The 27626-nt window shown below is 37.5% G+C and overlaps 1 protein-coding gene across 2 annotated transcripts in view; it reads left to right on the forward strand.

Moving 5' to 3' along the window:
- LOC310905284 (uncharacterized protein) overlaps nucleotides 1-27626 on the forward strand; it is a 289193-nt gene that overhangs the window by 7528 nt on the left and 254039 nt on the right. Inside the window, exons 1-2 of one of the 2 annotated variants that reach the window (XR_014588895.1) lie at nucleotides 78-308; nucleotides 23781-23910. The gene's annotated coding sequence lies outside the window, so the exon portion shown is untranslated. Of the gene's footprint in view, nucleotides 1-77; nucleotides 309-23780; nucleotides 23911-27626 lie in introns of those variants that run through there. The other variant, XR_014588894.1, reaches the window with a different exon arrangement.

Below are 27626 nucleotides of genomic sequence, written 5' to 3' on the forward strand. Positions count from 1 at the left end.
ACAGGTGTGATTCCTCAACCCCTCTACTTACCTCCCTCCATGCCATATTTGTGCTTTCTGATGCTGTTAAGTGGTCACCTTCCTGTCCTATGGCACAGTTTCAACAAGAGGAGCAATACTGCCCTGCAGATCATGCTGCTTCTGAGGGACCGCCACTGGGTGCTACCTCAGCCTGCAGCCTCTCGCACACAACGCAGTTGCCGCCATTTTGTGAGAAGAACGGGGATCGTTCCTTTGAGGAAAGGCCTCACTCCAGGGGAATTTCTGGTTTTATTTCTAAATAAAGCCTGACAGAGATGTTTAGAAAGGTGAGGTTTTTGACTGTGGTACTTAAATGAATTGTTTAAATGTGTTGTCTGTTAACTGTTTAGATCCTTTATTCCTGTGGTTTACTGAGGAGGGCACACATGGTAGGAAGATAGGAAGGCTACAGTTCAGCCTGTCCTGAAATGGCGGCTGGGCAGGGTGCTGGCTTTTGGCAAGCAGCCAGCAAGTGGGGTACCTGGAGCTACTGTTGGCAGCAGGGAGCAGCCCCAAAGGCAAATTTCAGAGGGAGGGAAAGAGACAAAGAAGGCAGGCAGGAGGGCAGCATGTCCGGGTCCCCTACAAGGACTGGCTGCGCCATCCAGAATGCCATTCCAAAGCACTGTTGCAAACAGACCACTGTATGAGTGCACAGGTAAGGGTTTATTTTTAGAGCTCTCTGCTTAATGGCTTGACCAGTATTTTTGGCTTTTCTGTTTCTGTTTTTTTTTGTTTGTTTGTTTGTTTCCAAGTTTACTTATGTGGTTCTAAAAAGACTTGACTGCAGAGTGTTGAAGTCAGATATATAGGTGTTTCAGGAAAGGTGCAGCTTTGGATGACTCAAGTTCTCACTTCCTGCTTTGATTAGCTCAAAGCAGCGCCACCACTCATCATAACAGCAATTCTTTATAGAATGACAAAGTGCCAGACTCTCTCTATGCCAAGTAGAGACAACAAGCATAGATGCTGCCTCATATAAGTTTCTCAATTCAAATCTCAGGGCAGAGAGCTTAACGTTTAATGGATCTAGGCCTGATAAATTGAGCCTACTGAAGGTGGTCTGTATATACAAGTTTGGAGAAGTGTGATCGCCATCTTTGACAGCTTAAGAACAGTTGAGATAAAATCACTGAGTAATGAAAAAGCAGGAACCACCAGGTTCCATCAGGTTACTTATCCTTCACTGTGCTGAAGAATCTGGATGTAGTATGTGAGGAGAGGGTGCTGAACAGCTTGAAAGGTTAGAGTGTGATTAATGGGATGATGTGTGGCTACCATGCAGTAATCCCCCTACACTCTATCCAATTCAATTTGGCCTATATCATGTTGTAGAAAAGATTTAAATAGTCTTTCAAAGGCAGAAGAATAACATTATTACAATCCTCTATGCCTTTTTAATGTGATTCTCTCACTAGTAGATTTAGTATGGAGAAATAGTTTCAATAACAAATAGAAAACAATTAAAATAAAAAAGCCTCCTCATTCTCCAATCCAGGACTCAATTGGAGAATTACTTACTTGTGAGTTAAACTATTGTTTCAGGCAGAAATTTCCAGTAGGGGAAACTGAAATCTGGGAACTATGTGATGGTAAAATGCAAGGTATTAACAATTGTTTTCCTTACTAAATTCTGTACTTGCAGGGGAAATGGCAAAGAGAATTCTACATTTATAATATAGTCAAAAAACTATACTAATTAGTATTTTTAGAATAAGTTAGTCATGCAACAAGGGATTGGAAGAGCTTAAAGAGGAGCAAGTTAACGTTTCCAAGTGACAAAAGTTTGTTTGTTTATTTATTTATTTATTTAAGTCAGAATCTGTTTTTCTTCTGACCTTGTTTTGTGCATGAACTGTTTTAATTAGAATGCCAGTAGTGGATGGAGCCTTGTGTATGTATTTTGAAGAAAAGAGCAAGAGTATTTGGGGGCACTGAATAATAATATTGTTCATTAGAATTAATTTACTTGAAGAAGCATCCTGTCCATCTAAGGCCATGAATATCAGACTTACATAGTAGTGCTATACTTTGATTTATCTTTGTCTCTAGAATCATTCACAAAAGTTTTCAAGGACTTACCTTGAAGTAAGCCAAGAACACGATACTTAAGGTGCATGATGCTTCTCTGAGGAGATGGTGAATATTGGCAAATTCAATGCAAAAAGAGTCGTATATTCTAGCAATACATATAGAAGAAACAGAAGGCTAAGTAGAAAGAGACTTTAAAAAAAAAAAAAAAGTCCTCCTAGTCTTAGGTTTTCATTCCTTTTCTTTTTTTTTTTTTTTTGTTTAAAAAGTCCCAGTGAAGTTGATATGCCTTCTTGGAGTTGAGCTTACAGAGGTGGTTAAATGCTGTTTGTTTTTTTATCCAGATTTCAGATCTGATGAATTTCTTCATTATCAACAAACCTAATTGCTGCTGTACATTAAACTGGCACATCTTTCCTTCTACTGCAAAATGTCTATTTCCCAGTCCCTCTAAAGTCCAATTGTCCTTGTTTCTTTTTCTTTTTTTTTTTCTTTCCTCATTATTCAATCACCTTCCTATTCACGGCCAATAGAGAATGTTGGAAAAACTTTCTAGTGTTCAGCTGTGTGGTTAATGAGCCTTCATGAGATGTGGAGCTCTGTCATTTTAGTGTTTGATCCCTTCGGTCAATTGTACTTCACCACTTTGTACTCTTTGTGTTCTTTACATTGATACTTCTTTTAAAGCTTAATCTTCAGCACTTAAAATGCTCTTAAATTATAGTAAATCCAGATGTCAATGCTGAAAACCCTCACCTCTGTCATTCTGTTTTGCAAGAGTTGGACCTGACAGTGGCAAATGGCATGCTATGTATTCTAAGAAACGCTGAACAAATCTATTTCCTTTAGATGTTTAAAAAATGTAAATCTGTTTTCTTGGGATTGTTGGTGTAAGCATTCTAGAGAGTATTCCAGTAAATATACCAGTGTTACAGTCTTTTAAATAACTGTAGTATTACTTTTCCTATGAAGCTAGATGTAGAGATCTTCAGAATGGTTTCATTTTGTATATCTGCAAGTTCTTCATTGTTTTGCCAAAATGCAAGTGCACATTATATATTTGCATTACCTATCCATATGGATCAGTTCTCTACCTGGATTTGTTAGTGGTCTTCTAAATACAGTGTACATATACAGTAAAGGTTAAATATCAGAGCCAAACCACGGAATGGTGAATTTCTGCATGTGAGTCACAACTCAGAGTTAGGGAAATGGTATGTACTTGCCCAATTTCTGTGAGCACTCATTGTGTATAATGAGGATTGAATTTATATGCAACATTCTCCCCTTTTTCTTTTCTGCAAGTGAAGCAGTTAGAAACAAAGAGAAAAAAAGGTACTTGAGAAATGATATGGGGAAACAGGAAACTAGATGGTATTTTTGAGATCACACAGCCTTGCTGTTGGATGTGTGCCTCAGAAGCATCACGCGATAAAGAGATGTATACCCACTAGAAGGACAAGTTTTCCTAAATATTTATGAGCCAGAATCAGTAATCTAATTTGTGGGTATGAAATACAAGAAGGGGTGATAGGCCTTTGTCTGAAGTGTTCTGCACTCTGATCAGTGAGTCTTTACCTCAGTGCTGCTGAATTTAATATCTTTTAATTATTGCCACTGGTAAGGAAACTGCAAGCACTTCTCTGCAGAAAGGATAGCATAAGCTGACATGTACTCCTGCTCTTGCAAAATAAGTTCATCTGAACTACTCAGAATATGGTGTTATGACTATGGCAAAGCTTTTGTTAAAGCAGGAAGAAAATGCATGTCCCCTTGATGAAAGGTGAATACATACAGTCAGTGCTGAAATTCTTGTACAGGTTGTGTGCATTTTTAAGGGTTAAGCTTCTACAAGAAGTAGACCTCACTGTCACAAGCAGTTAGCAAGCCAGCATCTGTTTTACCAGTGCTTCTGTGCTGAAGTAGAGATGATTTATATAAATCTCATTGATATATATCATGCTTCTCTTAGGAAGTTGCTTGATATTTCTACAATGCCTCTAAGGTTATGTTCATGGCACCTATAGACTCCTGTTCTATATTGTGAACCATTGACATAAATATTGTGGAACAATATTGTTCCGTGGAATTTGCTTGTGAAAATCACTAGATTAGAATTTTCTGTTCTGAAAAAGAATGTTGTTTTCAGTATTTACCAAATAAAACAATGCAATGTTGCATTGAGCAAAATGTTAAATTTTGTTATAATGAAAATATTAAAACTTTAATGCTTTTAATTGTAAAAATAAAAATCAGGTGTAGTAAATATCATTATTAGTAATATTTTTTTTTAAAAAAAAAAAGGAAAAATGAGTAAAATTAAGTGTTCTTTTCCCAGATATCTTAGCTAAAGAACAAGTTAACTGGACTACAGTAACTTGATTTTTCAAGGGCAGTTTCTGAATCAACCTTCTAAAGGACATCTGGTTACATGTAACTCAGTGATTTTTTTAGCCATGTTAATAGAAAGCGAATACTTTATGGAGGTTCTGTTTTGCTACTTTTTTTTTCCTTTGGTTTGTTGGAGTCATTAAGTATTTAGGTAACATTATTTTCTTACAACCAGGTATAGGAGAAACCTGTTGTGATAAAGTATGTGCTTAACAGTAAATCTGCTTTTCATCATTTAGACATCTAAATTACTGAATAATATTTTCCAATTCCGTTTAAAATTGAGTTGATTTAGGAACCTATAGAATTATATCTTTACAACAGAACAGTTGGGATTAATTCTGTATGAATATTGCAAAGAAGTCAATGATGGTGAATTGGCTTTATTGTTTGCATTTTGACATAAAGTTTTATAAACTGACTGATATTATCCTGTAGATGGTAACTAATGGAGGGAGTAAAAATATTTGTGCAATAAACAGATGGTGAAAAATAATTTGCATTGGAGTATACCTCCCTTGACATGTTAAGTTGTTGTCACATGATTAGAAGTAATCAATTGCATGGTTTGGCAAGATATTGCTTAATAGCTGAGCCATAGTTGACCACGTATGCAGTCTTAACCCAACCCCAGCATCAAAACTAACATACTGATTTTTAAATAGTAACTGTTGGTTTATACTATATGACTACAACCTTATTTGCAGCCCTCATATTTGCTGGTTGCAGATAGTTCCCTTTCTTGGCTTCATAGTTAAGATGCTTTCCTTCCCTTGAGTTCTCTCCCAGAATCACTACACCTGCAGCAATTCTGGTAAATGGTTGTGGTGTTCACTAAAAGCTCAGTTTCAGAAGTGTATCTATAAAAACCAATGCAATGTGAATATGAAGAACAGTAACCAAGTTAACTGGGTAGTGAGCAAAGACATTATCTACACTCTTAAATGTCCTGTATTCAATAGATCATTCCTTGCTATGTTTAGGCATGTTGGGAAAGCAGTATAAGAACTTGATTTGCACAAGACATGCAGCATTGTTTTTTGGGGGTCTTGTTTTAATGAAATGCCAGAAGTTGGTTAAATAATGCTAGGCATCACTAATCACATTTCAACAAAATTCTATGCAAAGCAATTCATTTTAATGTGAGCATAAGAACACCATTAAATCCTTACATACTTTTCAGTAAGCCCTACTACCAGTGGCAGTTGGAATCAAGTGGCGCCAGGAGCTTCTGGAATTTTCCTGGGAAATGGGAGGAGTGCTTTAGCTCAGCTTCATGCTCCAAACTTTTTTTTTTTCCAGACCCCTATCTAGACTTAATACCTGCTCAATAAGCTGTTTTACGAAAGCCAGACAGTTTATTTGTTGTCATAGAGGTTAGGTGAAAAATAATACAGAGGTATTGGCCCTAAAAGTCAATTGGTGTTTAAAAACTGCAAAAAGCCATTAGCCCATCTTTTTGACAGTCTTTATAAAGAAAAATAAGTTAATAGAGTCATTCATTTCCATATGATGAAAAAAACATCTTGTGTTCAATATAATTCATACCTTTTTTTTTAAATAGATGACTGGATTGTATCACATCTAGTATTTTGCATTATCTTTCACTGCTTGTAACTTGCTCATTGGGTATAAACTAACTAAACTTTACATAAAAACTATCAGCATAGTAGTAAGGGTTTATTTTATTCCTTCTAGATATCATTTAATGAGCTTTGCTAGATACAATTTTCTGATTAAAATAAAGCTGATTATAAAGTAAATTAAAAGTAAACTCTCAATGATTGTTTTGTACTGTAATGTTTTTAATCACAGAAGTCCTATCAGTTGGATACATGTTTGCATTACACTCTCATGCCTGCCATGATGCTCATGAATTTCTGGTTGCATGCCCCACTGAGGACCTCAGTTGGTCTGCAGAACTGTTAAAGTTGGATTATGATAATGAAAATTGCATATGAACATTATAGCAAACAGTCTGATTCAAATTACATTTCTTAGTTTTTGTTCTGGGAAATCACTGTTCTTAATCAGCAGGGTTCCAGGTACTCTACATTGGGTTTTGGTTTCAGAGAATGACATCAAAGCTGTTGTTTAACACTTCTTAAAACCTGAGGTTTGAGGAAGGTGAATTACCTTTAATCTCCATAGATTGTCAGTTAAGGCATATAACTGTCTTTTTTTTTCATTTAAAAAAAAAAAGCACCTGAAGCAGCTGTACTCTTATGGCGCTGTATTCTCTATATCACTATCAATAATTTAAGAGCCAACACACTGTGAGAGAACCTTGCATGTCAGAATTAATTGTTCCTTTGTCAGTTAGTATGTGTTAGAGAGCTGCTTGTTATACAGCAGGACATGTTTGCTTATAACATACAACTGTGTGCACCGAAATTAAGCAAAGCATTGTTCTGACCAAGCTAAGCTGGTGTCAGAAAGCGTGCAAATGTATGCATGCAGTTATGCGGAGTCAGTGGGAATCCATACGCTTTAAACAGGTAGTCATTGTTTGTCTTCCTGTAATGTAATGATAGCTCCATGTGTGCAGCCAGCTCCTCAGCTGGTGTCTTAAATCATTTTAGTTCTCTTAACTTTCCTGAAGTGATACATTTACACCACCTATGTACCTAGTTTTACTTCTTAGAATAAGAAAACAGAGCTGAACTAAGCTATGTGTATATATTTATTTATTAATTTTTTAAAGGAACATTTCAGAATCACAGAATCGTTTAGGTTGGAAGAGACCTCCAAGATCACCGAGTACAACCTCTCACCTAACACTAACAAATCCTTCACTAAACCATATCACTAAGCTCAACATCTAAACATCTTTTAAAGACCTCCAGGGATGGTGACTCAACCACTTCCCTGGGCAGCCCATTCCAATGCCTAACAACCCTTTCGATAAAGAAGTTTTTCCTAATATCCAACCTAAACCTCCCCTGGTGCAACTTTAGCCCATTCCCCCTCATCCTGTCACCAGGCACGTGGGAGAACAGACCAACCCCTACCTCGCTACAGCCTCCTTTAAGGTAACTGTAGAGAGCGATAAGGTCGCCCCTGAGCCTCCTCTTCTCCAGGCTGAACAATCCCAGCTCCCTCAGCTGCTCCTCGTAAGGCTTGTTCTCCAGACCCCTCACCAGTTAGTTTTCTCTAACCACTCAGTTTTCTCTAACTAAGCAGTTAAATTTCCTTCAGTGTTACCATAGCAAGCGAACAAAAATGTCACCTAGTCTAGCATGGGGAAAAAAAAAATCAAACTCCTTTTAGGTCTACCAGCCAGGAGGTCAGTGTAACATGACAGCACCTGATACAATTACCCTATTCTCCTGTATGTATCTTTCTTGCTTTGACTACTCTAGCGCATCAGCTTCTTCCAGGTCTGTTCCAATGTAAGATGGTGCTTTTGCAATATCTGTGTTGGGACAAACGCTGAGGCCACACGGATCTTGAAGCAACCTTGAGGAAATATGGAGGTTCTTTTGAAAAGCTGCATTTGAATTTTTGTTTTACAATTACCAGAAGGCTGGTCTTTTGTCCTCCCTTCTAGTAGAAGCTAAGTCTGAATGGAAAATAAAAAATTCTCTTCCTCTTATGTTCTGCCTGTCCCTGCCAGGCCATGGTGGGACTGCAGGGAAAGCTCTCTTCACCAAACTGTTGAAGTTGATACAGCAGAAAATATCTTCCTTTTCGGAGTTGTTAGAATCTTCCTTTATCATCAAAGCAAATATTAAGGCAGATATCACCTTTGATATTTATGTCATTAACATGACAAGTATGAAGACACTGACCCTCTTCTTCACTGGTTATAGTCAGTGTAATCCTTAAATTAAAAAGAAGGTATTCTCTAATCAGCCCTGTAGGTGTTTTAACATACTGATAAGTTCTTTAAAAAATATTTTTTGTTGTTTTTGTTTAGTTTTTAACTAATAATCCTTAGCAAGTGTTTTGTGGTACAGGTTAAGAAAAGCTAGCATTGTTCAAAATTGAATTCATATATTAGCCAGCTCCCATGCTATGTTTTGTTGAAGAAGCAGAAGGAAAAGAGGGGAAGGGGAATAATTTGATGGATTTTATTTAAATTTTTTTTTCCCTGGGCACTTCACTGTGGTAACATAGCACAGAGCATCAACACTGGTGTGGGTGGTAGCGGTAAGCTTGCATATTCAGCTCAGGCAGTGACCCAGGAGCCAGTGATTGAGGCTCAGAGGAGCTCTGAGACCAGCTTAATCTGTGGTGATTTCCATTTTTCATTGTGTTTGGCATTTTTGAGGCTGAGGTTTGTTACAGTCTAGAAGTTTATAGCACAGGGCTGGAGAGATTAAATCTTACAGCAATATTGAGAAGACATTCTGAAGGAAATGAGTGAGAAATTGAACCAGACAGATTTGGGAGCTTTTTGTTAGGTAGCTGCAATAAATTATTCTTCTGTGATACAGTCAAATGAAATACGTACACAGAATTCTCAGAACTTCCAAATATAAACAAATAATTATACTTTCTGTTAACTTAGTACGAAAAAATTTTCAGGATAGCTTTTGATGAGTACAGTTGCACAATGCAACTACTAGACATTACTGAAGTTTCATATACATTTTTTCCTTATTTTACTCATTCCAAGTTTCGACTCCTCTGTCACTTCATGACAAATGGAAGTACTAAAAATAGGCTGTGGCTTTTTTGTGGCTTTTCATTTTATTTTTTGTAAGGGAGCTGTTTTATCTTTCTGAATAACATTTATAGTATAGGAAGTACTCTTAGTGTTCAGAGGTAACAAAAAGTGTCATTCTGGTAATTATGTACTGTTTGCTACAATTACAGCCCTCAACCTGTAATTCAATCTGTGTTGGCAGACCATACGTCCATGTGAAACTCCATTGACTTAATGGGTTTTACATTGGTATAAAGACCAATTTGCATGTCTTAGATTATAAAGCCAGGCTAATGTGCATATCCCATAAGCATTTAAGGACACATTCCTAAACTGTGACAAGCATAAAAATTGCACTAAAATGAGTAATAAGTCCATGTTTATCAGCTGTACATTTGCTCAGCAATACTGCAATTGTGGAACTCATTGCCACAGTTTGTTGTGGAGGCAGAGTAGAAACAAGGTCTAAAAAGGATTAGAGAAATTTATAGAAGAAAAATTCATCAGGGCTATAATGATCAGGCTTTATAGGGAGCTAATTAACTGCTGATAATTGGAGACTTGGAGGATATATCTAGACGCGATTAGTTTGTATTTGCCCTCTTAGTGAAATCCACAGTGGGCTTTCCTGGATACCACCAAGCTTCAGCTGTTCTGAAAGGAAAAGTATCAACTTTCCTGGAAGAAGATGGGGATATAGAAACTGAAAACAACTGAAGTAGGAGAGGGAGCAAGACCTGAAAAAAGGAAGATGGATGAAGGTCAAAGGATCTACAATTCTAAATGGACAACAGAAAGGGAGTGTACTAGAAACACAATATTGGAATTGATGGGTGGTGATCTTTTTTTATTGAAAGAATGCCAAACAAAGATATGTGGGAGAAGCTTACATTATTAATGTTATTGTGTACTTAATTTTGGGAGAAAGAGAATATATTTCACAATTGCTTATTTTTATTTTTTCAGAGGTGTCCATACAAGCTATATATATTTACATATATATATATATATATTTGTTTTTCTTGAAGTACTGCTGGAAACATACAAACTGAAAAGAAAATAAGAGTCTATAACTTTGTAAGCAAGTAAGTTGTCTGTTTCAGCAACTATTTGTAATCAAAAGACATCCTATGTATTATTTCTGGTAGTATTTGTACTTTACCATCTGCTTGGATACTTTAATCACAAATACATGATAGATAACAGAATTTTTGTACCTGCGTTGTATATCCCACAAAGCCAAGGTACATCTGCAATAATGGAATAAATTAAATGTTTAAAGTGGAAAGGAGGAGTTACTAAAATAGTTAGCCTTTTATTTGTACTTGTATAATAACGTGCTCTGGAGTAAAATCTGGATACCATCAGACAAAACAGTTATTACAAAGCATACAGGCACAGTTACATATAGTTAGGGAATTGTATATACCCATCAACAGCTTACTGGATGCTCACTGCAGAGGCTATAATTATCTGAGGCTGAAATTCTACATCTATCATTCTTTATTGTTAATTGTTCATTATCACACAAAATGGGTGTCTTCTACATTGCTTGTTTAAACAACTGAATTACTGTATTAATGCACTGGTTACGTATATCTAGGTTAGCCCAACAAATTAAAAACTGCAATGTATAAGTACATCCCAATACCATAAGTACTGTAAGTTACAGGTCATATTTTTATGTTCTAAGATGCTTTGTGAGTTGGCAGAGCTTTATTAGTAAAAATAGGAAGGAAAATTAGGGGAAATGAATACTTCCATTGAAATGGAAGTATTGTGTTTAGAACTGCAGAGCAAAGTAGTAACAGGGCTAAAAATAGAATCTCAGAAGATACTGTAAGGACTTGAACATACTTTCATCCAAACCCTGAGACAAAGTTGGAATTGAAAAGGATTTAAATTGGTTTCAATAAATAAGGGCTTAAATATCTATTAAATTCCTTTTTAACCAATTGTTCCTTTTTTCCTCTATTCAGACATTCTCAAAATGTAATGATTTTTTTCAGATAAATCTACAAGCTTTTCATAATCATGTTCTGTTTTTAACAAAAGTAAAGAATGACCCAATTCTCTACTTTTTCAGGATTAATAGCTACCTTCTTTTGATTATATTTAAAGAATTGTCTCTGAAAATTCATGGAATGCTAGAGGCGAACAAAAACAAAAAGATGAGTATGGAATGGCTTAGGTGAGAGTCTTCCACTTTCCATCACATACTATTAATGCTGATAGTAATGTTTTTGGAAACGCTGAAAGACGAAATACTTATGGTAGCATGAAAATTAAAAAATATAAAGTTCTTAAGCAGCAAATTTTTGCCAGTCTTACTATAATTACTTGTGTTAAACATACCAGAAATGTTTGTTCTTCTGCCTGGTATCATGAAACTGTTTGATTTCCCTCTACTAATTTTTTACCTCACTTCAGGAAAATAGGTTAGCTGTCAGAGGCTTATACTGAAGTTCATAAGCGACATTTTTCAGTCATGCAATCTCTATTTTTGTGTTAAAATCGGTAGCTAGTATCCTAGACTATTCCATGAAGAAAATATAATAATCTTTTTTTATTTATTTAAACTTTATTTTTCTCAACATAGTCTACTTTTCAGAATCTTATTTTATGAGGCCAAGAGTCCTATTATGAGCAGGTTGTTAAAACCTTTACACCTTACCTAAACCTTCTCATATTGAAGTAATCAGTTTTTTTAGAATATAAGCACTTTCCATTGCAATGGTTTGGCAAGAACTGTACTAACTTGCCTTAATTTTATATGGTATATAAACCCCTGTGGAATGAAATCAATCTCAGTTATTGGACAAGACAAAAAAAAAAAAATTCAATTAATATTTGAAAGTAACATTCAGATTGCAGTTATAATTCTTCACTTTCAGTCATCATAAAGAGATGATGCCCTAAAACAGGACCAGGGACAAGAGCACAGAGTAATGGAGTAATTTTCTACAGTCTCTCAGCAGAGAGTAGCACAGGTACAACCCAGGCTCAGAGGCTCTCACATGGGTAAGCAATCTTACAGACAGTCCTTCTGTAGCAAGCCCTAGCAAGACTGATGAAACAGTATGCCAACGAAAAAGGCTATTTCATTGTAGTTTATTTAAAAATAAAATAAAAAACAGAGGATTGTACAGTTGTATCTATCAGCCGCTGATTTTGAGCTCCACTGGGGCTAAAGAAGGAACAAAGTTGTTTCTAACAGCTGCTTTTCAAAGAACTAAATTCATTTCCTGATCAGGGCTGAATTTTAAAGCTCTTAAAACATCAACTTCCATCTGAAAACGAGGGTAGGAACAGCCAAGAAATTAAATGATTTACTACCAGCCGATTTTTATTAGCAGTATGCCTCCCCACTGGCAATGCAACTTATGAGCCTGGAGCTATTCGCTTTTATTCTGTAATGGGTTCCTTCCATGGCCTTCACTTAGAACAGCCAAGAGCAACAGAAGGAGCTTGTGCCTGACCTTTACTCCTAATAGGAAAGAGATAAAGCTATAGCAGTGGTTTCTTGCAGCAGTTTTACAACATACTGCAATAGCTCATTACATATGGCAGGCTGACCTATATATCGAATAGGTCAGCGTTTCAGGCAACCTGTCTTCAGCCTTCCAGAATGTCCCTCTCCTTGTCATCTCTTGTTCTGCTTTGTTTCTCATGTTGTTGCTGTGTGTTTTGCTGCAGACATACTGTGGCATTCTCTTGTGAACAGCTGTGTCTTTTATATCTCCTGTGCAGTCTTGTCACCGTCAAATTCTCTCCATGTTGTAGTTTCACTTTCAGCACCGATTAGGGAATTTATTCTTCCCCATTCTCAAAGATGCAGGACCACTTCCACTGAATATGTACAGATGAGGTAATGGTTGCCAATCCATCCTAGAGAGAAAGGACAGGATTTACAGAGGAGACAAAGGTCATACATTCGTCTGGTTGGTTTATGATAGTATACAGGGGGCCAAGGAACAAAAGAGAAGAGGATGTGTTTTTTTAGTATCAGATTGAAACAATTTTTTTCTCAAAATTATCATATGACTTGGTGGTATTCTTACTTCACTAAGCAGAGATGTGGTAAAATTGTTATGCTTGTTTTCCACTGAAGTACAATGGAAGTACAAAGTCTGCTGGTTAAGCATGGTGAAACCCAGGTAGAGCCAGCATAGACCTCTCCGCCTATAAATTGAATGAGGAAGCTACTGTGCTTTCTCAGCTATATTGCTCAGGTCTCAGGCCTATATAGTAATGCAGAAATTTTCAGAATGTTTGGGTGAAATATTTGGTATTTCTTCATAAAGGCAAATGACAAGAATTATGGAGAAAATAAGTCATCAATTCATATAGCTGGAGCGTGTATGTGGGAGTGAAGCAGGAAAGAGGAGAAGAAAGTCTGTTTAGTTTCATGGGGAACTTTTTCTTTTCTCTCCTCCAGGACACCTCAGAGCTGCATTCCTTGGAATTCTTTGAATTTATTTAGTAAATAATTGCAATGGAACTCGAGTATCCCAGCTTTCATCACTAAGGCCTTACTACTTTGGGGGGGGGGGGGGGGGGAATTACAGTATAGGTTATATTATATTGGTGTGACCGAAGGTTTTTTTTGAGATATAGTAGCTACTGAACTTACATTTAGACACGTGCTAGCAGAGAGTAATCATGCTACACTGCTCTCCTTTTAAACAGGTCTAGTAGAAAATTGTCTCTAGCCAGCAAATACAAGTTCAGCACAGATGGGAACTTGGCCTGCAGCCATTTTATTGACCTAAAAGGAAGGTGCTTTTCAAAGTTAAACTGGAACTGTTTAAACAGTAACACTGTTCACAGAAAGCAACCTCCCTCCATCCCCCTACTCCACTTAAAAATCAAGGCTGTCAGATATCCAAATGTGTTAATGATAAGGTAACAGGCAAAACAGAAAAGTCAGGAGCCTTAAGAGTATATGTATGTTCAAACTTTTGTTCGCATCCACAGCATTTCCCATCACCATTTTTCACCAAATATGTAAACAAAAAAACAAAGCTGCTGAAAATCAGAGCTTTAGCAAGTCTGTCATGTAAGCATTTCAATCACTACATCAAAGCGATAAGTAGATAGACATCTCTTTTCTGTGCTTCTCCATGTTAGAGATGTTGTGGTTATGTGTTTTATGTTCTTTTTAGGCTACCACAGTTAAAGACAGGTGCCCAGGGATTCAGTGTTTCCCCACTAGTTGGAATACCAATGTATTCTTCTGGTAATTTTCTAAGATACCTTAAATTCTTCTTATTTAACTCCTGTGGGCTGTGGCAACCTATGCAGCTTTATATCCGTTTCTGGATGCACTGCACTGGATGTAGCAAATACAGGGTATGTGGTCATTGGCAAGGCCTTTGTGCTGCCTAAACAATTATATTTCTATAGATATAGAAAATGTATTTTAACCATCCACAGAAGTTTTAGAAAAATAATACAGAAAGACTAAAATACAAAACGTTAGGAAGACTAGAAATACAGTGACTTGCTTGACTCTAAATTTGAACTGGAAAAGAAGAAGTTTCTTAACTGGACCTGCAGTAGGATAATGCACGACAAATACAATGACGGTATTTCCACTTAGTTATGTCCCTATATATAGCATATAAGAAGCACAAGATGATTTAATAGAATTTTATTTCGTATCTGGTCCCTGGTAACCCAGTTAAGAGCACTGTCCATGAGCTGTGCAGATCTAGGGAAAGAGCTAGCCTGAAGCACCATAAGCTGCATATAGGCAGACTACAAGGCACTTTCTCGTGGCAAAACGATTAAATCGGAAATACTAACATTGTCTGGCTTTTATTTTTCTATATTTTTCATTCATGTATTTGATATGTATTTCTAATAACTTTAAAGGGAAGGACGATCAACAAAGCAGATGATCCATATAAATAAGAGAAGATAGTTTGGCTCAGTAATTCTATGCTAGAGTTGGTACATGAAAGCAAACAGCTTCATACAATCATGAGGTTATGGCCTACATAGCTATTTCTTGAAAGTGCAAAAAAGCAGCAAATGCCACAACTATGGTAGTTGGAAAGAAGCAGGACTTCTGCTGGAGTACAAAAAGGCAATTTTGACTATACAAGCAGACTTTGGGGATTGATATACTGAATATAGATTTGGTAGTCTCCATTTCATCAGCCCTGTAAATTATAAATTCTGTCCAACATCTGAGAAAACTTGTGATTATTTGAAGTGCATCCATTTTTCACTGCCATTGCAGGACACTTTCAAGAAATAAGAACTCTGTTAAAGCAAGTACCGTCAAAGAGATCTCAGTTTAGATATCCAGAAGCCTCATCACTCTTTAAAAGTCTTCAGGATTCCTTTTAATTGTGCAAAACCACTTTTTGTGAGCATGGCATAATGTAATCTGTGTAATCTTATAGTTTTTACATCATTTATCTTTAAATAATGGCAAAAATAATGTTACAGTGTAACTAAGCACTGCAGTCTGGAAATAAGCCCTCATTTTAAATGCACTATTACTGGAAAGCTATTTACACAACAGATGTTGTGAAGATATCCACTGCTTTTCTGTTTTGTTGTCTAAGCCTGCTCTGACAGTACTTCTGGTTTGCAGACATACAGATGTAAATTCTCCCTAAGCGATTCCTAATGCTAACAGTGAAACTATAAATTGCAGCTAATGCAAGGAGATCTATCTGAAATATTGAAACACCTTCTGGAAATGTTGCCTTTTTCTTTGCATTTAAATAGATCTTTACTGATGTCACTGCCTCCAATCCCTAGCCAAAAATATTTGTTGTGCTTGACTCTATTGGTTTATTCAGCTCAGGAGTAGTAATCAAGTGTTTCAGTTATACTTAGTGAATAGGGTAAATAGTCCCCGTAGTTGTTCATTAAAACCTCCATGATGTATGCATCAATTACCAAACAGCTTGAACAAAACAGAGGTAAATTAACTTTCTGAAATGCATTGTCATAGCCAAAAGGAGTGTAAAGCATTAAAAGTGATTTCATGGCGTAAAGTTCATCCAAAGTACTATTAGCTTTAAGTCCAATTTTCAACTGTCAAGGGGAATATTTACAATCGTAATTTCAGATCATTATCTTAGCATTTCAATGCAAATAGCCACAATTTAATTCATTATTACTCACATTACATCTTTATTTTGCCACCAACTGGTGGCTGACATTTCCCAAGCTACTAGTAAGAAATGCTAATTAGACTGGTATGCACTCTTACCCTTTCTTAATTTCATCATGTTTGTTCTTCTTCAGTGACATGAAGCATTTCCCTCCTTCTGGTCAACCATTGCCTTTTATCCTCTGCAGCTCCTTAGTGGACCAGTTGGCAAAATGAAATAGTGATAGGGCAAGTAAAATAATTGCCTGTTTTCTGCCTTTCTGATGAAGTATCTAAGAGTATCTGTAGTAGTATGATAAAAATGACTCCTTTCCTTCAGCCCACCCACCCAACTTAATTTAGAAAATCTGAAGTGATCTCTGGAGGGGAATACTATATGCATTAATATGCAAATGAACTGCCAAGAAAGTTCAGATTTGCATTTAGACTGGACAAAAGGGAAGGAAATGTCTTTCTCATGCTGTTCCCTTGCATCACCACAATTTCACAAATTACTAATCCCAGAAATGATGCCAGAAGGGACTTTCTCACTGCATTTCATTCATGCTCGGATGAGTTTGATTCATCTCAATATGCCTGGCATTCTACAGTAAACCTGTGAATTTAAAGTGCAAACAGAACCTCAGCAGCTTTGCTAAGAATTAGATGTATTTGAAATAAACACAATTAGTAAACATCAAATAAAAAACATCCCTTCCTGCTAGGGGCTAGAATAGTAATAGTTGGGGGGTGAGGTAATCTTATGAAAGCTTCAAAAAAATTAACAATTCTAGCAGTGAGAACATCTTATGTCCATTAAGAATAATATTATTCCAGCCTGCATATATGTCACAGATAAAAGATTTAGTCAGTGAATGCCAAAATTATTGAGGAGGAAGGAAAAAGGAACCTTTAAGGCAGCATAATAATCTAGTTTGTAGATGGATAGAATTTAAGCCTCCTCCTGATTTTCAATCTGCAGTTTAGAGAGCTTATAAAATGAGGACTCATTCCTGGGGTTAAAATTCAGGTCCTTTTAAATACATTCAGTTTCCCTCCATCTTGTATAAAGTCCCTCAAAATTAAATAGTATTTTTTTCAATAAATGTTTTCCTGAAGACTTTCTGTATGTCTAATACCTGCTTTAATCAGGGGAGTGTTGGTTAATTTCATTTTTTACCAAGTGAGTTAGTGTTTCTGTGTCTTAAAACAGACCAGGTAGTAGTATAGGTGCCCCAATGGGCAGGTACTTCTCAAAAATAGGTGTAATGTTGAAAAAGTACCTGCCCTGGGGCATCAACAAATAGGAATTTCAAGATCAGTTTTATGTTTGCTTCTTAATCTTTCCAGGGGATTTTTTTCTCCTCCCAGCTACTGTGGCAAAGCAAATACTGTAAGTCATCACATTCCTGTTTGCCAACATTTGTTTGCCCTTTGGTTTAAATGTGTACAGTGTGAGGGTAATAGGGCAGTGTCTTTACTGCTGGGGATACATTTGGCTGTCTGCTTTTTGGATGGATAGCAATGAAGTATTAATATTTGTTCATTGGAGAAATGAAACAAAGTTTTTCAATGTCAAAGAGATTTTCCCCTCCTCTCTTCTTATCCTGCCATCCGACTCTGAACTTGCCCCTGTGGTTGTCTTTTGATTGAATAAAGGGACATTTTATTAGGAGAATAATCCATCTATTCTAAAACCTTTCCTGTTTATACTTGAGAAGGCAGACCACTGCTGCCTGGTTTTTTAAATCATACTGCATTTGCAGCACAGCTGTTGAAATGTTGCAGTACAGCTTTTCCTGCTATGCCTTCTGAAGACTTTTTGTGTGCATAAGTCCCCATTTCAACCTCCTGCCTAGAAGTTGAAATAGAGACTTGTTTTTAGGGCTCTGATAAGTCCCATGGTTGACTGATGCTCACATTTTCATGTTTTCTGAAATGCAAATAGACAAAGGAAATATCCTTAAATACTTCGTTGAAATGAGGACATAATTTCACCTCTGGCTGCTTCTATTGGGACCCTGATCATCTGAGTCAGGCTATCAGTGTTTTTCCAAACTGGCAACATTAGGTTGGTGTTGCAGGTTTAACTTAACAAATGCCCAGAGTTAGCAAACAAAGGATCACCGTGATCCCGATTTTACCATTTGTTTGCACCTTGTGTTATATTAAAGCCATACCCACATGGTGCCCAGAAAAACAGCAGTATTTACTCCTATAACTTTTTACTTCCATTTTCCATAGGTATACAGTGCAGAGGAGGATAAGGAATTCAGCTGCTCTATCTACCTGAGGGATTTTTACAGTTTACAATGTTATGTATTTTTTCCCATGCTATTATTTCATTTCTTGATATTCCTCTGATTTCCCTCCTGTGTCTGGTTTTTGGTCCTCTGTAGATTGCACACTAAGATTCTCTGTCATTTTTTGCTGTTCTTAATGTTATAAATGCATCCTTTTTCCATGTTTTTAGACTGAGTGATATTTTTATTCAGAGGACTATTTTTGTTAGTTTTCTTTAGTCTTCTGATGAAGAACAGAGTTCTTGTGTTTTCAGTGCTAATTCTGGAAGACAGCTGAACCACAAGACAGCCAATAACTGGTTGTAAGTGTTTATTTAGTTTAAAAACTATTCAGGGTCACTGAGATGATGAAAAAGAAGCTATTGAAGGTACACAATACTTTCAGCAGTTTGAATAAGGGCAGAGGAGATTAAAAAAAAAAAAAAAACCTGCTCCTGAGCTCTTTCATGCATCTATCTTGTTAGCATTCCATGAGTACTAGCTTGTTTAATGAACCTCATTGATGAACCTTTTCTGTCTTTATTTGGAGTGGAGCTTTGGCAGTTTCTGGGTTACAAGCTTATTCACACTGTTAAGGTGAATTAAGTAAAATACAAAAGTTAGGCATGTTAATCAGAGTACATTGAAAAAAAAAAATGTGCTCTTGATTTCTTTACTTACATCAGAAGTTTGTGGATTTGGGACAGAGATCTAGAAATCTTAAAATCTCAACAGCCTGGAACGGATTTATGGCTTGTGAAGCAACCCACAGGATGCTGTATGTATGTATAACTTCCTTTCTCCAGTTCACGCAGGCATTTAATGCATCTTGACATTTGTCAGTAACTTAACTTGAGCAACTATTCAGACAGCAACGTCATGGTGATTATTAATGATATTCTTCATGGAGACCACAGAAACAAAACCATTTGTCAGCACCTGCCATTTTTGAAATTATTTTGTTTTTAAATAGATGGCAAAATCTCAAGGGAAGTTTTAGGCACATGTTCAAAGACTAGTATCATCCTTGACTAGTTCCATTGACTAGTCCCCTCATGTCATGTCACAGAGGACAAGGATTTCACTTCAGTGTTCTGATTGCCTTTCTGATTGTTTTACCAAGCTTTTCGAGTTTCAGGAACCAACAAGAAAAAAACACCTAAGTCATGGCCTGGAAACTTCCATTAAATCTCCTCTGTGTTTAGAAATACTGGCAATCAGACTTATTATGGGAATCTACAACCTTAATCTGATCTAATTCCTGGAACGGCTGAATGTGGTATATAAATTAGTGCTGGACCATGTTAACCATACCCCAGCGAAAGGCCAAAAGTGCTTTAGAAGTGATGGGTAGGTGCAACTTTCTCTGAGGAGTGAAAGCACTGCCAGTAGAGCAAAGGGTAGCATTGTCTTGTATCTGCATTTCTGCTGTAGCCCAAGGGAGGAGGGGGAGGGAAAGGGGCGGGGGGGGGGGGGGGGGGGGGAACAACTCACAAAATGGTCTGTTTGATGACTACATTAAATAAAGCATATTTGTTTGCTTTAGAAAAGAGACCTAAATAGCCTAGATAGTACAAACAAACAGAAACTATAGATGATGGGTCTTAAGAGATGTAAAAGTCTAGGTGCACTTGCAATAGCATGATGGCAGGTAGGCCAGATCTTTGAATAAGCGTGGTACCATCCTGCATGGCAGAATGCTTGTAACAATTAATGACACTAAACAAATATGTCTCTCAAATTGTCAGAATGAGTGACCACCTCAGAATCCTCCTTGACACCCTGCCATCAGAACACAAAGTGTAAGTCCTTGCACCTGACCGAGATATCTCACAGCTGTCTGTCTGCATGTTGGGAGAATGTCTCTTTCAGTCAGGGTTAGTTCTGTGGCTTTAATTGCCTGTCTCCCCTTCCAAGTCCCTCTGGCCCACCAAGGTAAAGAATGCTTCATGTTTTTATCTGTTGTTATTCATACCTGTCATCCCTTTTTGGTTTTAATTCTTATTCTCCAGTATTGTTGTGTTTGTTCCTCTGCTCTTTTCCTGCTCCCCCAACTCAAAGCACCTGCTGTTCTGAATCCAGTCCCAGCACGTTGTTCTGCTTCTGTTGGATGCCACCAGACATAGGCTGCTCATGGTTGTTGTCTCTGTCTCTGACAGAGAGATAGACAGAGCTTGCTCCTCAGTTCTGATGCAGCTAAGAAACTGCAGCAGTCCCATGAGCTCAGAAAACCTGTCACAATTAGGAGGTCTAGTAAACAATAATGTTGGTGCTAAATGAATTCTATCTTCTGGTAGAAGGCTTCTGTGAAAGTGTGTAAAGGCGAAGAAAGAGAAAGAGTGTGAAGTGTGATCATTTCGCAAACTGCTCATTATTAATAAAAGGGGAGAAAGAAAATGAAAGTGAATGTGAGAAAATGCTTTTTTTCTTTCAAGTCTCAGAGCGTCATGCAGGGACCCTGAGTTAAAAAGTCCCCTACCTTTTCTAGATAAGTTTGTTTTGTTTTGTTTTTACTTTTTGCAAGCCCTGCCCTTCCAGTGCATTGACCATTACATTATATACAAAAACTGTCCTTTTGGAAAGGCCACGTGAGTAGTACGGCAAACTAGATCTAGTCATTAGGAAGAATTATTTCCAGGGGGGTTTGTTTGGCTTCTCACTTGATATGGACTTCTTACCCTGTCTTTTTCGCTCTGGTCTTCTGCATATTTTAAGCTAAAAATAATTTGTATCCTGTAACACTCTGCTGCAATAGCTTTCTCTCTGGATTCTGTTACTTAACACTTAGAGGGATGTTCTTATTTTGCACTTAGAGTACCCTTTATTTAATCTACTTTGCAAATGGATTGAGCTCAGCCTACAAAAAGACATTCTCGTAACAAGCTACAGGTATTGACTCGCAGTTAGCCCCAGCCAAAAATGAAAAGTCCAGTTCCTTGCAATAGACTTGGCTCTGTTGTTTCTATACCACAGCAAAGCACAGAGTGACTTTGAAGAGTTTTCCAAACTTGCTGTCAGATGTGTTAGTACTGTGCCAGTCTGCAGCAAGGAGCTCTTCTGTGGACTATTAAACTTCATAGGTTTTGACAACGCCTTTGGAGGGGGCTGAAGCAAACTGTAGGAGGGGATAATTTTGTCAGCAGTCCTAATGTACTTTGTGGCCTCTGTTAAATCAAAACCTTTAGTATTCCCACCACGTAAATTTGTGAGAAATTGCTGGTGTACTTCATGTCCTCATTTATGTTCAGTAACTTCCCTGCATAGTCAATCTCTTGAAGTCTATCTCTGCATGCTTTTCAAAAAGCTTTGTCTGAAGCTTTCTGTGCTGCATGAGCAAGGCTGATCTTTAAGCTCATTCATGGCTTTCTTTTTGGCCTAGGCCTTTTTAAGCAGTTTGAGGACAACAATCCTGTTAAGCAGCAGATTAGCATTAAACAACTTTCCTAAGAGAATGGTTGTTAAATCATCACGATTTGTCATGGTTACTTCCTGCAAATAGTAAATCTGTCTCTGGACTAAGCTGACCCCCCAGTGCAATGGAATTGCCAACCATATCCTGGGGTGCATCAAGCACGGCATTGCTAGTCGGTCGAGGGAGGTGATTGTCCTGCTCTACTCTGCGCTGGTGCGGCCTCACCTCGAGTACTGTGTGCAGTTCTGGGCACCACAGTACTAAAAGGACATGAAACTGTTGGAGAGTGTCCAGAGGAGGGCGACGAAGATGGTGAAGGGCCTAGAGGGGAAGACATATGAGGAGCGGCTGAGGGCACTGGGCCTGTTCAGCCTGGAGAAGAGGAGGCTGAGGGGGGACCTCATCACAGTCTACAACTTCCTCGTGAAGGGGAGTGGAGAGGCAGGTGACCTATTCACTGTAAACACAGTGATAGGACCCGCGGGAACGGTGTTAAGCTGAGGCAGGGGAAGTTTAGGCTGGACATCAGGAAGAGGTTCTTCACCGAGAGGGTGGTCGCACACTGGAACAGGCTCCCCAGGGACGTAGTCACTGCTCTTTGCAGAGTAGTAAACTGAACAGTGAAGTATTTAGTCTCTGTTATCTGTTCTGAATGGAGGATACTTGTGTCTGAGGTTATAACAGGTCCCTTTCTGTTTTGAGCTCTTGGGTGGGGCTCGTGCTTTCCTGTATTCTATGATGCTGTAGCTACTGGACCAACTTCTGCTGGCTCAAAGACCTGCTGGGCCTGTTCTGACATCCTTCCAGTTTAGGGGCAATAATACCAATGCCGGCACTAGTTTAAAGGAACCTGTATGTAACCTTTCCAGTTGTCTCAAGTCAAGCTACTGGGGAAAAAATGTGGAGAATTCCTCGTGTACGTACTCTGTCCATACACTTACATATTTGTACTCTACCATTTGCCTATAGTGATTAATGGAATAAGTTGTTTTTTAATTGAATGACTCATCAGTTGAATGAGTTTGTTCATCTATTTTTCATTTTTGTTAGGCTTCTGTCTTAAATATCAGAATTCTTTCTGTGTATAGAGTAACATTACAATGCTTTATAACACAGAAAACTGATGGTTTTTTGATAGTATCTAATACCTGTGTTGTTTTTTTTATTGTTGTTTTGTTGGTTGGTTGTTGGTTTTGTTTTTTTTTTCAGACTCAGCTCTCTCAAAAACCTCCAGATTTACAGAAAGCACTGTTAGTTTCACAGAGTTAGACTTCCAGCCTGCTACTTGTAAGAGTGTCTGTACTCACCTTGTGCTTTAGTCATGGTATCTGATTATCTTTCTCTGGATACTTCTGACTGTGATGAAATGTGATTCAATGACCTTCTGTTATGTAAGAAAAATCATCTGATCTAAGAGTTGCAGAGGAAACTGGTGAAACTCCTTGTATTCTTCATGAGTTTCTTTAACAGCACAACAGGGAGTGGAGAGTCTCTGGACATCAGTGAGACAAGAAAATATATTTATTCTTGCTTAGGACAGAAGGTGTACCTTAAAACCTTGAATTCTAACGTAACTTTCTGCAAAGAGAAAACTCCTCTGCAGGACATCAGCGTGCCTCTCAGTGATCACTGGATTACTCGTTTTTGCTTAAAACCTCCTGAAAAGGAGAAACACTCAGCACAGAATGTCAGTGACAGAAGAAGTTGTTTCATCTCTCTATTAGAAAAAGGGCTACTTGGCAAGTACATTGTAAGGTATCCTTGCAATAGTCATTTTAATATTAATAAAGGTAGCGTACAAGTGCACTTTCTATCTCAGTACTGCCAATTAGGAAACGATACTCCTACACATTCTTTCTGCTCTCTGCTTTTTTGCAGTGCTTTCACCTATGCCATCTGTGATGTTTGTATTTCCTGATGACCTTTTCAACAGTTTGTTGTTCTCATTCTTCTGTCCGTGCGAGAAAGATGGAATTCTCCAAGGAAAGCTACTTGAACATATGGCAAGGTACAATATTATAGTGTGCAAACTGGCATTCATTACTGCCTCTGTGTACTGTTGACTTAATTTTTTTCCTCTAGATTTTTGTTTGGCGAAAGGTTTTGTTATTAATAACAGTTCTAACTTGGGGAAAGAGCCTCAGTGGGTGAGAACTAGATTGAAGTGTGAAGCCAGTTTATACTGACTAAGAGGCTGGACCAGGCAGTGGATGGAGTCTTCAGGCACACAGAAAGATGGCTGTGGGAAAAAGTTATTTTTATAACAACATGAGCTAGACACACTGAAGAGCTTAACTTGCTTATTTTTTTCTACCAAGCATGGAAATAAGAAGCATATTTGAGTGCTGGGGCAAAAGCATATTTGAGTTGGTGTATTCATACTTGGGGCTATAAGGCCAAAACTGAATGGAAGAATAAGTCATTAGGTGGGAAGGATGCCATTAATTAGAGAATAGGGGTGTAAATGTCAGGCTACTTCTCAAAAAAAAAAAAAAAGGTGTTACACTGTAGGCAGGAAAAAGCTATGCATATCATGAAGGTAATAAATTCAGCTTGATATGATGTGCCACAGGCCTAGTGAGGGGGCTGAAATGTAGGCCTAGTATGGGTTAAATGATGGGGCTATTTTTTGTAGCTTGTATTTCCTGATGACCTTTTCAACAGCTGCCTGCTTTTGTTCTTCTGGCCATATGAGAGAATTAGAATTCTCCCAGGGAGTCTACTTGAATGCCTGCCATATCCATCCATTTGTGTGAATTAAAAGGGTATTGTGTGGACATAAAAATCAGAGAGAAGATGGGGGCTACTGAATTAAGATGGAAAACAAGGAAACCATTATCAAGTATTTTTGTGGTCAGAGTGAAAAAGAAGTAATGGATAATTTACAAGTCTGTGGATGAACAAATGATGAAACTTCAGAACATTTTACATATGTTAGTAGAAAGATGAATAGACAATAATCTGATTGACAGGAAGAATAGTGAGAAATCCCCAGGGCAGTGAAGAAACATTAAAAAAAAAAAGTGTTTTTTTTCTTTAGTAGAAAGCAAGTAATCTGAAGTTTGTCTAAAGATTTGAAGGTGAAAGAAATGTTGGTATATCATGTGGCAGAGATGTGGGAGGATTCACTGGAAGAGGTGAACCAGCAATGTAAGTGGTTGATAGGTGGGATGAGGATTAAGAAGAAGGGCAGGGGGAGGGGGGAATAAGACATTAATGCTGCTGCTGAAAATAGCTTGAGAGCTAGAGTTTTTACAAGATCAAGAAAAATCCACAGATGCAGTTTAGTGAGGATTTCTTTCAAGAAAAGTACTTATTAGCAGTGATAGCTGTATTAATATAAAAAGTGTAACTGATGCTTTCAAATTTGGAGCCCAAATTATAGTTACTGGAAGTCTGTGCAACAGGAAAAGCACCTCATTTTCTAAATAGTCTTTCTCTGTAATACATCTATTTTTTATATCCTACCATTTAAAGAAATTATAAATTCTCAGGCTCATGACTATAGAGACTGAGGTTTGCTATTTAACCCACAGAAAGTTGTTACACAAATCAATGGTGGTAAGACATGTCACACTGCCTGGTCACAGAAGCTGTAGGTGGCGCTGTGGAGCATTCACTAGTGTGTGGCAGCATATTTGGTGATGTTGCAGCTGCCCTTAGTGTGGTTGCCAACAGACATGAACTTGGGGAGTGAGAGGGAGGTTGCAGATGATCTAGAACTGGAGAGAGTTCCATCATTAGTTTTCAGGCAACATATTGCACTGTTGGATTACATGAACAACAAATACTCTGAATTGGAGAGGATCCTCACTGACAAAGTTCGGTAAGAGGTTCAGTTGAATGTTGCCGTTCTGAATAATTCCCTTCCCTTAAAAATACTTGTTTTTCTGTCTGTTTACCATTCAGGAAGCCATGTTTAAGCTTTAATCTTTGGAAGAAAGTCCATTTTCCTTATGTTCAAAACTGGTACATTTTTAATCAAGTACTGTGAATAGCACATCAAATGAATTGGTTAACCCTCAGATCAATGTAGCAGATAATCTGTTTATTATGTTTGAGAGAATAAGTGCTCCTATCAACTTTTTATAAAGAACAAAAACAGTAATCTCTGGAAACATCTGTGGCAGGTTTCAGATGTTTCACTCCTGTTGGCATCAGTGGAAGTGCTAACACTTCTGTAATTCCAAATACTTTAAAAAAGGGAGCATGTGCCTGAGGAAAGCACGCACAAAACCAATTCTCTTATTCTGTGTTTACTTACTTCTCAGAGTTGTCTCAAAGCACCAACTACAATCTGCAGAAATAAGATTGCTTCCCTATGGACCCAACTTGCATTAATATTTCAGTGGAGAGATACATAAATTTAAAAAAAAATTTGTTGTGGTAAACAGAAAGGAGGAAAAACAAATCTAAGATGGACTCATTTGTAAACCAATAAATATTACATCACCTTTACACAATCAAATTCCATAAAGGACATCAGATTATCAAAGTTATGAGAAAAGCTTGCTAGATACAGAAGAAGGAAACACTCTGGTTCCTAAACAGCTTGTAATTCAATTATTGATTTTATTTGGTGGTAGTCTTTTAATAGCCAGCTGGCTGGCATTGGCCATTTGATATTTTATTATTTTGTTATTTTCTATTATATCCTGTTATCTCTGTCATAATCATTCCTAAGTAATTATTCAACTTAGAAAGACTCTGCCCTGAGCATTGCTAATGTCCTTTGGTTTCTTTGCCCATCTGAGCTGTCATATGGTGCTCTTTCCAAAACCACATTTGTAGAGCACAGCTTTGGAACTGTTTAATTTTCTGGAGTAGAGTTTATTATTAAACACTAGACTGTCATGAAAACAATTCAATATGCGTGACCTATATCTATTTGTGGTTAAATAGTAAGGTCTGGAGGTTAATAAAAAGAACTGCAGCAAGCTGCTCATGAGATAATTCAAGAAACTTAGAAAAGATCACAGAACTCCAGCCATTTTCCCATTAGGCTTAAGATAAAAAGTAAATTTAGAAGTAAGTTAATACTTGCATATTACTACGTCGTTAGGAGTATTGAAAGAGATTCCATTGTTTCAAACGTTAGGTGAAAGAAAAGAGAACTATATGCAATTGGCAAAAAGCTACCTTTTTTAAATTTACCAGAATGTTTTTTTCTTGTCTTCTGGTTTCTTTTCTTTTCTTTTTTTTTTTTTTTTTTAAACTGTCCTTAGCCTTGTGAGTGTGAATTGCTGGAGTGGGAAAGAGAAGAGACCTAAATCAGCTTCCAATTCAGCATTTAGGCAAGCACAGTCACTTCTCGAGTGCTGCTGAGTGTCACAGCAAGACTGGGAAGGGAAGTGGCACTAAACGACTCCTGAAAAGTCAGTAGGCTTATTAAGTCTTACTTAAAAAGTTGATTGGGGAGCTAATTTAGAGCTCCCCTGTCCTGCCTTTTAAGTATGATGAAAACCCTTAAAAGACTCTTGCTGGTGCTAACAGATTCAGAGTGGCATTGAGTGTAGACGTGAAGTAGGAACAGGGAAATACAAAGTTAAAAGAATTGGCTACCTTTGGAGTCCATGCCTGTGCCTTGCTTCTAAAGGGAAAGTGAGAATTGAAGGATATATTACTATCATCTGTTGACATTAATTTTTTGTTACTGTATTTTTAATCCACTGGGCCAGAGTCCTGTCATCAGAAGCCTCTTTTTCATCCACTTTGTCAGTATAT

Source organism: Anser anser (assembly GCF_964211835.1).
Source record: "Anser anser genome assembly, chromosome: 11".
Lineage (NCBI taxonomy): Eukaryota > Metazoa > Chordata > Aves > Anseriformes > Anatidae > Anser > Anser anser.